Here is a 16,894-nt window from a genome sequence, read left to right on the forward strand (position 1 = left end):
ATCTTAACTGAAAAAAGTCATAGTTAAATGTCTTCCCACATCACACAAAAGATTTAAATTAATTATTGCTTATTTTTTCCTGTTTAAAATGCTAACAAGCTTAAAACATTATTTATATTTCATAGGAAAAATGATTCAAATTATCCTAATTAATTCAAAATTACCAAACCAAAGTCTTACAAAAAGTATATGAGTCAGTTCAAAAAGTTAGATAAAAAGTCAAAGGTTGGCTCAAAAGAAGCAGTTGTACCTAAATGATTAAGTAACCACTTCTACAGAGGTATTTTTCACTCTGCGATGGAAAGGTGCACTGAAGTTAATCTAAATGTAGCCTTTTTCATCTGTGTACCAGTTTCCAGACTGTCTTGTGTGGTATAATTTACTTGTTGCTTGGAAAACCATAAACAAAAATAAGTGACACTATTACATGTATATGTGTAGTGAGACATTACTTCTTCCATGTTTTCTCCTCTAACCTAAAACTTTCTTAACTCTCCAAGCAATTGCAGCCTGTCTTCAAATGCCACCAAATCAACCATTTTGAGTTAAAATTGGGCTCTCTGCCAAGTAATTAGTCATGTCTCCAATTGCCTTATTAGATTTATTCATGACGGAATCATATTATGACCAGAAAAAATCAGAGCCCCAATAAAAATCCAGTTGAGCTGTCTAGGCATCACTTAAAATTAATGTAACAAAAATAAATTTATTCATAAATGCATTATATACCCTCACAGATAACCAAGTCTTGAAAAAGTCAAAGCTCAGAATTGTAATTATTTTTTGATATTTCAACTACCCAGAACTAACCTACATTAAATCTGTTTTTATATATTATAACTTTATATGACATCATTCTTTTTTTCCCCTTAACATTAAAAACAGTTTCCCATATAACTCCAGTGCCTGTGTGATATTCTGTAGATCCTCACTACTCAAAGTGTTGTTTATGGAGCAGAAGCAACAGCATCACTTAGGAGTCTGTTAGAAATACAGAATTTTAGACACCTCCCCAGGCCTACTAAATCAGATTCTGCATTTCACTATAAATATATATTATTATACACATACACACACATACATATACACACATAAATATATATTATACACATACAATATATATTATACACATGCACACATACATATAAACACATATATATTATACAAATATACACACATACATATACACATATATACACATTATATATTTACTATATATTTATACTATACACATATATTCATACACATGCATACATAAATATTCATATTATACACACATGTATATACACTATATAAAACACATATGTGCATATACACTTATTAAGTTTGAGAAATATTTTTGTGAACTCTATGTAAAAATGTGTGTATTTTTTCCTGCAATAAAACAACTTTATAATATGACAATATGTAGTATACAACTGCATATATATTTATATAGTTCACATTGTCCTACTATAAGTTCAGGTTGTTTGTAAATGTATCTAGTATTAGGAACTGTTCAATGAATATTTTAATTTATATGTATATTTTCCCTGAATTTCTGAATCTTTCCTTGAGAATGATTCATGAAAATGAAAATACTTGAATAAACAACTCTACATTGTAACAGTTGAGACAGACACTTCCAAAGTGTTTTCTAGATTACAAGAATAACAGCGGTATTTTTTCTGCACTAACACCTACATTATTACTTGTTTAAAATAGATGTTTAATAGCAGGAAAAATAGTATCTCACATTAATTATAATTTGTAATTATTTTATTGCTAGAGAAGTTAAACAATTTATCATGTTTTTTCTTTTTGTACTCTTCTTTTGTGAATTTTTCTGTACATTTTATTTCCCAATATATTCAGGACTTGGTATTTTACTTACAATATTATAACCCTTTTAAATATTGAGGGTGTTATGTCTCTTTCTGTGAACAAGTGGCATTTTTTTTTTCTACTTTACTGTTTTTTATATTGCGATATGGTGCTTTTGACTTTTATGCAGTTAATAAAAACTAACAACTTTTTCAATTGTTTTTAAGCTTAGGAAGTCTTTACCCATTCAGATACTCGAAAATAATAAATCAAGTGTGTTTACCTTTTTCTATAGTTTGATATTTTCAATAGCCACGATTTTGCATTGAATTTATATTATTATATGCAATGTAATAAAGACCTAACATATTTCTTTTTCCCAGATGACTTACCAGTTAACCATCAACTGGTCTACCTACCTACACCCTACAATTAGTTTATGAAGAAAATCTTGTATTTATTAAAAATATACTGATTAATTCTAAGAATATAGGCACATATTTACTTCTTTCCTATTTCTTAGAAGTTTCTACTTATTCATATTTCTTAGAAGTTTCCACTTATTCAAAAGAAAGAAGGAAAGAAACAAGATTATCAAACTTTTCCCTAATTTGTGAAAAGTATGACTGCATGTTTTAGTACAGTCTATTAACTAGTAAATCTTTTAAACAATTATTTTATGCTTGACACTTTAGTGGATATTGTGGTGGATACAAATATAACTTTAGCATGCAATGTTTAACCTCAGGAAGCTAAAATTCACCTCAAGAGACAAAGCATACCAAACATTTAGATGTTAAATCTGCTAGCTTTCAGGAATTCAAGGAAGGGGAAAAAGAATGATGAGAACAAAACTGAAGAAAGCTTTGTGAAAGGTTAGAGCTTTTCCAGTAGTTGGGAAGCACAATTCAGGTTGAAGTCACAGCAAGTACAAAGCACCTTTAGTTATCTGTGTTATCGAAGACAATTATTCCTACATTTATTATGATTAATTAGGCACATGTCAGGCTTCCTAGTTCATCACAGATTAATTTTAAGGACCACAGTTTTACATTTCCAATGTCCTACACAACTCTGAACACAGTGCATTACCCATTGTCATTGCTTGCTTGACATTTGTTCAATTAAATTGCTTTTGATCTTGTGCACGAATTTTTATAAATATTACTCCTGATGGGCTAGTATATATTTTACCAGTATCTCTGTGTTGTATTTTAGAATAAAGGTGTCCTAAAGGTTATAAGAGTACTGTTAATACTTTCCAGACCCAGTGGCTACAAACTCTTAATAAGCACAGAAGCTGCTTTTCTTTCCTCCAAGTGAAACATCATAAAAAGTAAGTGACAGCAATTGTGACCCTATCTGTAGAAGTTTATGAGACCAATTTAAGGACAGATTGAGTTACAGTATTATTGTAACACCTCATCAAAATTCTTGTCCAGATTTTTAGCAGTGACTTAAGACAAGTAGACTGGCCTGTTACTGCTGGGATCACTTCCAGCATCTTACCCAGAGCACCAAATTACCCTTTTCAGTTAACCCCAGTTATTTTTCTCTCTCCTTGTTGTGACGGAGAGAGTATATAAGAAAAGGGGCTCTTTGGCTGTCTAGGGCAAGAGGCAAATTCTTTTCTACCATTCTGCTTCCAAAGAGACAAATTCCTGAAACTACTGTGACATTACATTAGCAGAGAAACTTATGAAAAGGTCATGTCTAAAGACTTCATTTGATTTCCTCTTATCAGCCTGAAGCCATTTAATAGCTACATTTTAGTTTTATAACTATTTCAAAGAGCAATATATGTACAAAAAATTAACCATATTTAGCACAAAATGGCAATAATTTATGCTAGTGTAATGACATAATTACAGCATTCATTTTCACCATTCATTTCCACCTAAAGTTAGTTTTCTAAAGGTAATGGGAACCAATATGGATTTTCCTAAGAAAACATCTGGCAGTTACATTTCAGGAGTGAATTTCTATATGAGGGAATGTTGTAAATGCAAAGGAAGAATAGAATTGTTGTTCTTAAATTCCATGTTTGTGGAATATATATATATATATATATATATATATATATATAGACACACACACACACACACACACACACACACACATTATAACTACTACCCTACAAGGTGTTCCACAGTATATTATTTTTAAAAGAGAGATAAAAAAGAATTGTTTGTGTAGCTGCAATCTTCATGTTTATGACAGAAAAATTCAACAGTGTTTGCAAACTAATTGGAAGATTACACTTTAATGCAAATAAACGGCTTAAGTAACCTAATTCAGCTGTGATGGATCTCGGGCTGGCAAATTAAAAGGCAGCAGGCAATGGCTGTAAAAATGCTTTTTCTGCAAGATTTACTTCAGCATGTTGAATAAATATATTATACCTGTTAGGCTTAATTCTATATTTAAAATAAATCCTGGATGGTGTGGGGTTTTGATAAAGGTATTCAAATATATGGAATATAGTGCTTTTAACAAAGGATTCCCAGGAGGAAATCAGTAGACAACAATGTTGAATGTACTCCTCACTCATGGACAAACCACGTTTTCCTTTCTAAATAAGCTGTGAAAATCCTATCTGTCTATGTGAGTCAACATCCCATTCAAAGATTAAAACAAGCCCATACACGATCACCTTTATCTGTACAAATTAAGCAACTCTCTTCTTGATATAAACCAAAAGGAAACCTAGCTTATTTTCAAAATCAAGTTTATACTCCTGAAATAATTTTGAGAACTGAAATTTTGATTATTCTTATTTACACCTTTCTGGTTGCTGTTAATAGTATAGATGCCAATCCCTCAATCACAAGACAAAAAGTAGTTATGTGGGTCTTTTTTGTTTTGTTTTGCTTTTTTCAAAAAACCTATAATATTCATATAAACTTCAAGTAGAAAGAATGGGGAAAACAGTAATCCTATATTTGAGGTAAAAGCAAATAACAACAGATAAAACCCAAACAGAATTTATATATTGAAAATTTTTATTTTAAATTATTCCATATCCAAAATTTCACAGTCTTACATATAGGCAGACTATTGTTTTATCCACATTAAGAAACAACCTCTGAGTTACTAGTATTTCTTTTTATAAAAGTAGCTTTGTTTAATATCCCCATTTTCCATATTTGCCAAAAGGGTAAGACAATCAGTCTCTATCTTACCAGCGAAGACCAGTCACTCTCTCTGTGTCTTCCTCTCCCTAGGTCTTCCAATCCTGATCCTTAAGTTTATTTATGTGTCTGTCATCCTTTACCACTTGATAGCTTTTAAAATACAAAAAAAAAAACACTTTTTTCTATTTTTAGAACTGAGTGTTTTTTATCGACTCCCAAGGATTCACCTTCCAGGTAAACACTTATTGCCAAACTTCTATATTTGGCCCACACCTCTTTCTTAAATTCAGTTGCCATAAGATATTTGTATTATCTCTCCATGATGTCTCACAGGCACATCAAATACTAACTTATCACATACATCCTAGAATCTCTCATTCTTTCTCCAGGTTTGGGTGGGAAATGGCACAATCATCTACTTATGTCCTTAAGACAAACACCAGGAGTCAAGATATTCTGGTAATCAAAGCTGCCAAATAGATCTTAAACTTATTTCCCTCCCTACATATGAACAATTAGAAAGCTACCTATTCATTCTCCACACTACCAAGAGAGTTCTATTTTGTAAAAGCAAATATACTACTTCCTTTCTTTCTTAAAAAAAAAAATCCATTAACTTTCATTACCTTCTCCTCTGGGACAAATTCCCTAGCATAAAATGAACAGAACTAGGCCCCAACTACACTTTATCTTGTACCATTCATCCTAACTTGCCTTGTTATTGCATGCAACACTACTTCCTCTACCTGGAATAAGCTCACTACCCTCCTTGTTCTTTTAGAATTAAGTTACCACCCCTTATTCAAATGTGTTTTCTTGTTTCCATAATACTAACCATATATTTTAATATAGAGGTCATTAAATTGTCTTGAAATTGTGTATCTCTCTGATTATCTTCTTACTGTTCCAATGATTTTGTCTTATTCATCTGTACATTTCTTACATAGTGGCATGGCTATAATAGGTTCTTAATAAATTTTGAATGAACCCTTAAGTAAATAGTAAATGACTGAATGAATGAAGCTGACCACTCATTTTGGAAGAAAGTGGGGTATTTTAACCATACATAATCACCTTTTCTTTTCCTTCTAGTATTAAAAATCAAGCAAATAAAATAACCTGAATTCATCCAGTTTAGAAATACTTCTGAAGGTAGATATTATATGTATCTGTCTACAAAGGAGTATGGTTATTTGTATCTTTTTGGTTTGGTGTATGGAACATGATAATATCTTATTTTCTGGATACAAAGCTAACTATAAATAAACCCTTAGCCTTTTGCTGAATTTTAGCTAATATCAAGCATAGTTTTAAAGTGCCAAAAGCCACAAGAAGCAAAAAGCAAGAATGCATACAGCAGCGTTCAAGAATTTGGGCCTCATGTCTGGAATTCACCATAATAAGGCTTTGGTACTTTCTATCTCAACTGAAGTCTTACTTTGATACAATCTGCCTCTTGCAGTTAGAACACATTTTTTTTTCTTTTTTTTGAGACGAAGTCTCAGCTCACTGAAACCTCTGCCTCCTGGACTCAAGCAATTCTCCTACCTCAGCCTCCCGAGTAGCTGGGATTACGGGCATACACCACCACGCCCAGCTAATTTTTGTATTTTTAGTAGAGACGGGGTTTTGTCATTTTGGTCAGGCTTGTTTCAAACTCCTGACCTCAGGTGATCCACCCACCTTGGCCTCCCAAAGTGCTGGGATTACAGGTGTGAGCCACCATGCCCTGCAAATTAGAACACATTTGAATCTTGAACATTTTGAATTCAGTTTATTCTGAAATTTCTGTGATAGAATTAAGTGTTATATCCCTTTGTATATGCTTTGATTTTTCAAGAGTACACTTGTTTTGGTTAATGTGAACAACTCAGCAACAAAGATGATTAACAGCAAAGATGGTTGCATACATACTATATTCAGAGCATTGTATGATTAACTAGGTGTGTATAGAAACCATGCTCAAGACAAGGTTTTCTGATCTCTTGAGGCCCACCACCTAGAAGTAATATCAATATTAGAATTTTCTGAAATATTATAACATATTGCAAGCAAATACCTTCTTGGATATGCCGTTAGAGAGAATATAATGCTTCTATATAGATCCCTTGATATCTGAAATGGGTGTTAAATACTCAGTTGAGGAGTAATCAGTAAGCTCATGATTAATCTGACTGTACTAACTAGAGTTTTATAAAAAGATACAGAGAATTTATTAAAATAGGAAGAAGTAAATGATTTTCTAGTTCAGTTGGAAGTAGCTGTAACTCAGAAGTACTAATTGGTTGTTGCATGATTTGAAACAGATAAAATGGATATCAGAAAAGATTTTCTTCCTAAAGCATTTTATTTGAAGTGGTCAGAATAGGACAAAGCATATGCTTTCAAATAATTAAATTTGAAAGGGAAGAATTGCTAAATAGGAGGATCTTGAAGCCAGCATTAAACACATACAGGCTAAATGCCTCAAGAATGGTTCTATTCTTCTCAGAGTTCTTCGTGATGTTATACCTGGAACTGGGCAGAGAGGAATTCTGAGCAGCCACAGCACAAAGGGTAAACACTAGGGTTAAAGAAGTCATGAACATTTTCCTCCAGAGGGTTGTCACGGGTGGACTGGAATGGACAAAGTCAGGCATCAAAAAAATGGACTGAACCTAGAAGCAGAAGAAATGCCATATTTCATGGGATATTTTTCTCACTTCCTATCTTGAGAAATGTCGTCATTGTGGGCATACATGTACATATACTCTTAGGTATTACGAAACATTAAAACACAATGCCTAAGAATAACAGACAGTTCTTAGGGCCAATCTTCAGAGCCTTGACTTACTTTGTACCACAAATTTGTTGATTAAAAGAATTTATTTTCTAATTTCAAAATATTAGATGGCTGCTGGATTTCTCTAACAAAGAAGAATCTGAACCAGAAATGGACCCACCTAAATAACTGAACAAGGCATCTCTAAATATAATTCAACTTATATATGCTGCAATTTGTACCTGCCTTACAAGTCAATAAGCAGCTTTTATGTGATCTGAGAAACTGGTGAGAAAGTGTATACACTACAGGTTAGGCAGTTTGGTCAGAACCGCCTTTATGGGGCAAAATCTCAAAATTTCAGGTGGCAGTTTCACAAGCAAGTGCCTAAGTCTGATGTTCCAGCATAACATTAGCAAACCCCTCTTACATTTTGGTAAATGTGATGTAGTTACATAATGATTATCCAATAAGCTAAAAGAGGAGACAAAAAGTATGATTTAAAAATAGATACATATATTGAAAATGAGTATTCACCAAAATATAATCCTACCTCTAAAACAAGTATAGACCATATACACATATGGGCATGTTGTGTCAGAAGTAGAGATCAGTGTTCAAAAGTTGCTGATTTTACTTAGAGTTCAAAGTATACATTAGTAAAACCTGAAAATATGATATCAAAAGCAAAACTACATCTAACATTTTCCTCATTTTCTTGTTGTGCTTACAGTTACCATAAGAAAGCCTGAAAAATTCAACTCTCTGGTCAATCAGCACTCTATGGGATAAAAGAATTCACTCACTCACTCATTTCTTTATACAATACTTTAGCAAATATGGAACACTGTGTATTTGCTAAGCACTCTCCCAGGCACTGGATATATAACAGTGAGCAAAACTTACAAGTCTCCATGGAATTTGTGTTCTAGTGCACAGTACATTAATATTACTAAAATTATTTTAGTAACCATTTGTTGAGCATATATTGTGTACTTGGCATTATATTAAAATTTAGCTCTCTGTTGTGTGTATAATTCTAAATTATATTCAGAGCTTCATGTGATTGCTAACTTTCAAAAACATACAACAAATAATTTTACATAAGACAGGTGAAATTCAGCTAATGTTATTAAAATGGTATAATAACTCATGTGCAGAGTTATAACTCAAACCCAGGTCTGTCTTATTAAAAAAAAACTCTACTCTAGACTCTGCTGTGCTCTCTAGAATAAAAGAAATAGCCCTCATTCACCAATGAAAAATGAATGGTTCAGAGAGAGTAAATGATTTTCCTCCTTAGTAATATAATGGCCAAGTTGAAGAGGCTGGAAAGAGAAATGTGTTACTTTAAATGAGGAAAAGCTGAAATGCAAAATCTTAAATGACTTATGTATCTGTAAATTAAAATGTAACATCTCAGGAATTTTCATTTAAAACATATCTAAAATGTAGTCATACCACAAAAGAAATTTTCACTGTTAATTGAGTTTATTAAGGATTTGTACATTGTACCTCTTCAAGGCAGGGACTTCATTTATTAGTATTTTAAGTATTATTAAAGAGTATGTAAATCAATTTAAGTAGACTAAGAAACATTCTAAATATCAAGTTTTATTTAATTTTGTTTTTCTTGTTATTGTTTTAAATAATAAAACATTTTTCACCTGTTATCTCTGAGGGAATTTACACACATTAAAAAAATCATATATAAAGTCTTTCTCAGCTAACAATTCTGCCAAAACAATATGTTCAGAACATCTATTCTTTTTTCTTTTGCTTCATTTATATTGCTCAAATACCACTAGTGACCTAGATGCTAGAAAGGAAAGCTATGCTATGTCCTTCAATATATAATGAGGGATTACAAAATGTAATTCACTGAAACAGAAGACTATAATATCTAATACATATGCATTTTTCTTCAGATGGATTTATGAACACTTTCTCTAGGACACTGCTCAAAAGACATCATATTTCCTTAATTTCTTTATTGGTGCCGGATGTCTTCCACAAGTCTTTTTATTTTTTCTTCTTTAAGCTTAATACTTTCAGATACAAGGAAGGTTAAAGTTCAAAAAAGGGACATTAATTGTTGTCATGGTCCAAAGGTCTTACTTTATATATAGCACGGTTTTATTGTGAATATTCTATGCAGAATTGGTTAAATAAAAATAGTTATTTTCATGGTTTTAAAACAAATCTAAAAATGCACAATTCCTTTCATGTAGACACATTTAGCTTTCTGATGAAATTCCTAAAATATGTGAAAGTGAGATAGCATTTAACCTCATCAGTTCACTTTCACTGCTGTGTTTACATCTTAATAAATGACCACCATCCATGAACTAATATTTCCATTACTTTAACACAGACAACTTCAAATTCATCAAGATCGTATGCCTTATCAATAGAAAACAGATGTCCTAAAATACACCAATAAAATTGTTTCTTTTAGGCGTTCTACTTAAAACTCCAACTAAATTTAATGTGCAATAATTAGAACAATAATAAGTTTTATGAAATTCTCTGATTGTCTATATGATTAACAGAAGTATGACTCATTATCAATAGTAAACTATATCTTTAAAGGTAAGATTTATTTTGGTCACCTTTCTGTCAGCAGTGCCTAGTACAATGCTTCATTCATAGCTGATGTTTAATATATTTGCTTAATGAGCAGACTTTAATTAAAATAAATTATGTTCTCTCATCGAAGTAAAACCTTATGAGCTCCCAAATTGAATTTTAACCCCTAAACTAAAATATTTAGACCGTCTGCATTGTATGGCCTCATAGATATATCGCCAACAGCATTGTCTGTAAAATTATGGATTCTTCAAAGTCTCTCCTGTACAGCAATGTGAATATTATATAATATTATATATAATATATATAATATTTTATATTATATATATTATATATAATATAATATAATATTTTATATTATATATATTATATTATATATTATATTGACATACATATTATATATGTCAATATATTATATTGACATATAATATTATGTGGGATTATATATAAAAGAAGTTATATATGGTACATGTAAATTTAAAGTATCTACATATGATTGTCTTTGTTCTATTTCACAGTCAGAAACAAGACTCCCCAAAATTGACAAAATAAATAAAATAAGCAATGCGAAATTTTTAATTTAAAAGGATTATAGGTAAATGACCTACTTTTTAGCTACTTAGGATGACTGAATAGAACTTGAAATATTCACCATCTTTACAGTTTTTATTGGCACATTTTATTGGTTACTATAGACACATAACCATCAAAATGAATATAAAAAGAAGGCTTTTAAGAGGGTCTGTAAAACATACATCAGTGATAAAAAAGGAAAGGCATCTCTGTTTCTCCTAATCCATAAGACTACTCAGAGTGACTGTGAATCACTCAGACTGATGTCCTTAGTCCCTTCACAGAAATCTAAGGCATTTAAATTATTGAGTCATGCCTCAATTACATGGTCAGTGACTCAAAAATATGTTTCTTATTACATAAAATAAATCTTTAAAAAAATGAGTCAGGAAAATGGCAAGAGGGCAATGTAACATAGAAAAGAAAAGAAAAGAAGCCAAGATTCCTAAAATTAAAAGTTAAGAAAAGGCATACAAGAAAGCAAGAGATAAATTTTCGAAATTACTTAGGAATTGTATGTCTTAACTCATTCAACAAACATTATTAAAATCTACCTCTCTGCTGAGACCTGTTAGGTAATAAATTCTGCTAGGTAACAAAGATATACAGAACTCAATACAGCAAACAGATGCGTTATCTGGGCAAAGAGATATTTAATGCAAGCAAGTAAATTAAAATGTCATTCGATATTAAGCTAATCTAAAATAGCACAGAGAATGAGTTCCCGATCATCCTTTAAGACCCAGCTCAAATGCTTTCTTTATGAATCCCTCCTTTTTCTGTGCAAATCTTTTTTGTGCAATAATCACATATCGCTTGCATTATAAGTGTTTTATATCATATTACATTATTGGTCAACAAACTATGAGCTGTGAGCAGAGATTATATTCTCTGCTAAGATGATATTCTCTAACTAAGATTGATTTAGGATGGCATCAGAGATTTATTAGGTGGCTGCTCCCCTATCATTTTCTGCTTGTGCCACTTTTGTTCCCCAGCAATCACCTTACCTTTTATTTTCATGCTTTAAGGTCTTCTACGACTGACAGAGAAAGCAGTAAGATAACCAGGGGAACTATAATAGCCACCAAAGCAAGCCCTGGGCAAATTGGCATGGCTCAAAACCCTTGCATTTTCTTTCTTCTACCATTAAATATGCCTCTCTGCTCTCTCCAAACCTGAACCTACTTGGGTCTGTTCAAATTATTCTGTCCAATGTGGCAGACCTTGCTTATCTACAAACTAAAGTGTCTTTGGGTCCCATTTTCTCAAGAATCTGTTTTATAAAAGTTCCAATCTTTAAAACCAAAAATTATAGTGCCTATTTCAATAGGGAAGAATAAATTACCCTTATGAGCTATCCCACATTCATTTTTAAGGGAGCTTTTTATAAAAGCTTTCTATCCATAAAGCAAACTCTACATATATGAATCAAAACCACTGAACAGGGAGCATTCTTTGCTGGCAAATAGGTGAGAGGATTAATTTACTTATGATATAATAACATATGAAATAATAATATATCATTACTTAACAATAATAAAACGTACCACCTTTGGCTGCACACAGTCAGACACTCTAGGCACCTTATTTACATTACTTCATTCTATTCACACAATAATCTTTGTGAGAATAGGGTATGTGGATGTTCTTGTCTCTATGATACATATGTATATATTATGACAAAGAGAAGGTAAATACTTTTTCCAGGATTACTCAGCTGGTACAAGAAAGATCAAGATTTGATCTTAGATCCGCCAGACCCCGAAATAAAATCTCTTTTTCAAAAATTTCCCTAAAAATGTTGCTGTGGCAGATTCTGTTGGTCATATATTAAAAATAGTTCTTTTTGTCTACATTTCTTAGCTTCCTTTGCAGTAAGGTGTGAACATGTGCCTGAGTACTAGGCCAATGAAATAGTAATAGAAGTCATTTGTTCCACTTCTAGGCCAGATGCAAAAATGCCTCCCATTTCACCTCTGCCAGTTGGAGACTGTTAAGTAAGGCAACCTTGAAAGTCAAATGCTAAATATGGCAAAATTTCTATTAGTCTGAGTTGTTGAATGACTATGTGGTATAGAATCCACTTGCATACCCCTTACCTCTAATGCCACTGGATCTGCCTTAAACTAGTGAATGATTAAAATATTATTTTCTATTGTGCTTGAGTCCTTATACATTTTTAAATTCTATTTGTTACAGCATCTAGCCCACCCTAACTAAAATGGTCTCATGTACAAATGTAGTCTGAAAGGACTTCCCTGAGGAAATAAACTCTAGGCTAAATTATACTCATGACTATGTTTTCCAAAGTTTGGATAATTTAAAATAATAAAAGAAATTCATTTAATATTTCAAATGTGGCATCAAAAATATTAAATTTACAATGAAAAAATTATTTTGGGTTAATATTATAATGGTACTGTCGCTAATATAATGTTAACCTCTTGCCTAGGAATTATTAACCATTTTGTCAACATGAAAATTCAAGTAAATAAGTCCTCAGATATAATAATAAAACTGGACCACCATCTTGACCATTTATATTTTCCTGTTATTATTCTATCAATATTCATTTTTAAAATGTGCATTTTAGAAACATAATTTAATTTATAGACCATTAATATTCATTTTGAATTAGAGATCAAAAAAGATGTTTACTACCCCTTCACTACTTATGTTAAATATTTTCTTCCGCGTGCTTCCATGTGCTTATTTCATGTATTTCCATAATTTTCTCTATACTTACCTTGTTTAGTGTCTCATTCAAGCACTAGAAAATTTATAAAATAAAGTATTTTGATTGTGAAAGCCCTGTAACATGAATGAAGACAGAGAAAACTGAATTGAAAAAATATTCAAAGCAACTTTAGGAAATGACATTGCATTTGGAAATACAGTTTAGTAACGTAATAATCATTGTCATAGTCATATTTTGACTTTGGGATACACTGACCTGAAGGAGAAGAATTGGATCAAATCTAAGTTAAGATCAAGTGGCCTTAAACGTCAACTTCCAGATCCAAGTAGTGATTATCAATAAGCATAATATGAATACATTAGTAAAATATAAAACTTTCACAGGTTTGCTGCCAAATTTTAAACAATATCTAAAAGTCACTATTCTTAACAACTGAGTATCCGTACTGAAATGGCAGTGTCTGCTATATATATGTGTGTATATATATATATTCTTGAGTTATCTAATGCAGTATAGAGTAGGATTCTTTGGTCTCCTCCTTAATTGATATCTTATCTACTAAAAAGTCAAGGTAGAATCCTCGCATTATTCTTAATTTTTTATCAGATTTTGAATAATACTTCAAATGGTGATTACCTTTGTGGAGGAGAGGAGAGAAAGGCAGGTGAAAGAATAGGGAGGAACATAAAGTTTTATATATTATAATAATATTTTACAATTGGCTGTGGGCTTATAAGCATTGATTATATTATCAAATAAATAAATAAATATAACAGAAAATAGAGGTGTGTCACGTAAAGGATACTGATACTGAATCATGATGATGAATTCACCTGTTGACCTAATGTCCTGAAATAAAAATGAATTAAGCCTATGCTAAGGAAAGATCATACCTTTATGCTTACCGCTATGTGTTAGCATCTTTGGCTTGGGAGTATTAATGACAGGACAGAATAGCAAACAGTTACACTCTTTTTTTTTTTTTTTTTTTTTTTTTGAGATGGAGTCTCGCTCTGTCACCAACCTGGAGTGCAGTGGCACAATCTCACCTCACTGCAACCTCTGCCTCCCAGGTTCAAGCAATTCTCCTGCCTCAGCATCCTGAGTAGCTGGGACTACAGACACGTGCCACCACATCCAGCTAATTTTTGTATTTTTAGTAGAGACGGGGTTTCACCATGTTGGCCAGGATGGTCTCGATCTCTTGACCTCGTGATCTGCCTGCCTCGGCCTCCCAAAGTGATGGGATTACAGGCGTGAGCAACCATGCCCAGCCAGCTATACTTTTTTACACAGCATGAAGATCAACCCAGTGGATAACTACTGAATCTTTTAGAGATACTATGAGAGTCTTATATAGGAGTGGTGATTGTGTGTTAATTATAACTGATGGTTTTATGTGCTTTAGGATGTTTTTAATACTTTTACGATATTCTGCCAAAAATTCTGATTTTTAAGTGTGTGCTCAAATAGAAACAGTTGGGAAACTACTTGTCTGGAAAACATTGAAAAGAATGAAATATTTTAGCAATATTCTCCTTTAAAATGCTTTAATGAACTCCAGAGGAGTCCTTAAAAGATCTGGAACAAATGTGTATTTTGCTGGAGTCTATTAGCACATTCCAACCCAAAATTCAGAATGAATCCAGAGATGATCCTCTACAGTTACTTAAGCTTCTCAAAGCTTTTTAAAAGCCTAACTTAAGAAGCCATATAGTTCAGTGATTCTAATGCTAGATTGTCTGAATTCAAACCCAAGTTTAGCCACTCACTAACCCTCTGGCCAGAGCAAGATACCAACATTCTCTCTGGTTTGGTTTCCTCCTCTGAAAAAGGGGGATAATCAAGATACCTACGATATAGAATTACTGTGAGATTTAAGTTAATATAAAGTTCTTAGAATTTAACGCCCCACATATAGTAAGAACCCCTAGATATTAGCTATTATTACCCTTACAGAAATGTCATGGCCTACAGAGATCTCCAAAAAAGGGGTTTCAATTATTTTAATGTGGCAGATATTTAGATGGGACTGGTTCACAATACCTACTTAAGCCATAGCAGACCCAAACCAATTATTCTAATATGTATTATATTTTTTACTTAGTGACACAAGCAGTTTTTTTGAATTATTTCTTAAAAGAAGTTCTTTAAACATCTCTAATTGTGATTTTTACTCCTCAATCCACAGAGGAAGATAAAGTTTAAGAATTTCTTCAAAGTTTTCATCATAATAACCTCCTACATTTTAAACAAATAAGAATGTGTCTATACATAAAAACAAAAAATAAAATCATTCTGATGTATAATCTGATTGTTTTCAAAGAACAATAAATGTATATTATTCCATTTTAATGACTGCATATTAATCAACTGGTATCGTATATTTATGTAACCATTTAATCCCATATTTTAGATATTTTAAATAATCTTTACCATACGTTTTTTTCTATTGTTAAAAAATATATAAATGTCTTATTTTTCCAGATGTCAGAATATTTTCCTGTAATATAGTTATAAAATATCAGAATGGCCTTTTAAAATACATATTGCTAGGCAGGCCATGGTGGTTCATGCCTGTAATCTCAGCACTTTGAGAGACTGAGGCGGGAGGATCACTTGAGCCCAGGAGTTTGAGACCAGCCTGGGCAACATGGTGAAACCCACTCTCTACAAAAAATACAAAACAGCCAGGCATGGTGGCACGCTCCTACAGTCCCAGCTACTCAAGAGGCTGAGGCGAGAGTATCAGTTGAGCCTTAGAGGTCAAGGCTACAGTGAGCCATGATCTTGACACTGCACTCAGCCTGGGTGACAGAGCAAGCCCCTGTCAAAAGAAAGAAAAGAAAGAAAAAAAGGAAGGAAGGAAGGAAGGGGGGAAGGGGAAAGGGGGGAAGGGAGGGAGGGAGGTTGCAACTTTGTCTTCCAAATCAATGGGATTTTACTAGGTTGCATTCATACCTTGTTATTACACTGCTCTCTTTCCTATATCTTAACAACATGATTTTTAAATTCTGCCAAGCTTATGGTCAAAGATTATAGAAAAGTGTTAATTCTATGTGGATATATTTGACTAAATATGAACATTTCTCACATTTTCAATTGTTTGTTGTTTTTATATTGTGTTCATTTTTCTATCAGGGCATCTATTTATCTTAGTTCCTGGAAAGGTTGTAATCTATTAAGGATATTAATCAATTGTCAAATGTATCAACTAATGTTTCCCGACTTATTTTAATATTGTTTATAATATCTATAGTGTTATTTTAAAATGGGAGAAACTGATAACTCTTTACTTGCCAAAATTAGGACTATGAAACATCATACGGACAT

The 16,894-nt window shown here is 32.2% G+C and overlaps 1 protein-coding gene across 6 annotated transcripts in view; it reads right to left on the bottom strand.

The window, feature by feature from the left end:
* Window positions 1–16,894, bottom strand: part of ERBB4 (erb-b2 receptor tyrosine kinase 4) — a 1,171,871-nt gene that overhangs the window by 1,008,975 nt on the left and 146,002 nt on the right. The window lies entirely within an intron of this gene.

This window comes from Gorilla gorilla, chromosome 11 (assembly GCF_029281585.2).
Source record: "Gorilla gorilla gorilla isolate KB3781 chromosome 11, NHGRI_mGorGor1-v2.1_pri, whole genome shotgun sequence".
Classification (NCBI taxonomy): Eukaryota; Metazoa; Chordata; class Mammalia; order Primates; family Hominidae; genus Gorilla; species Gorilla gorilla.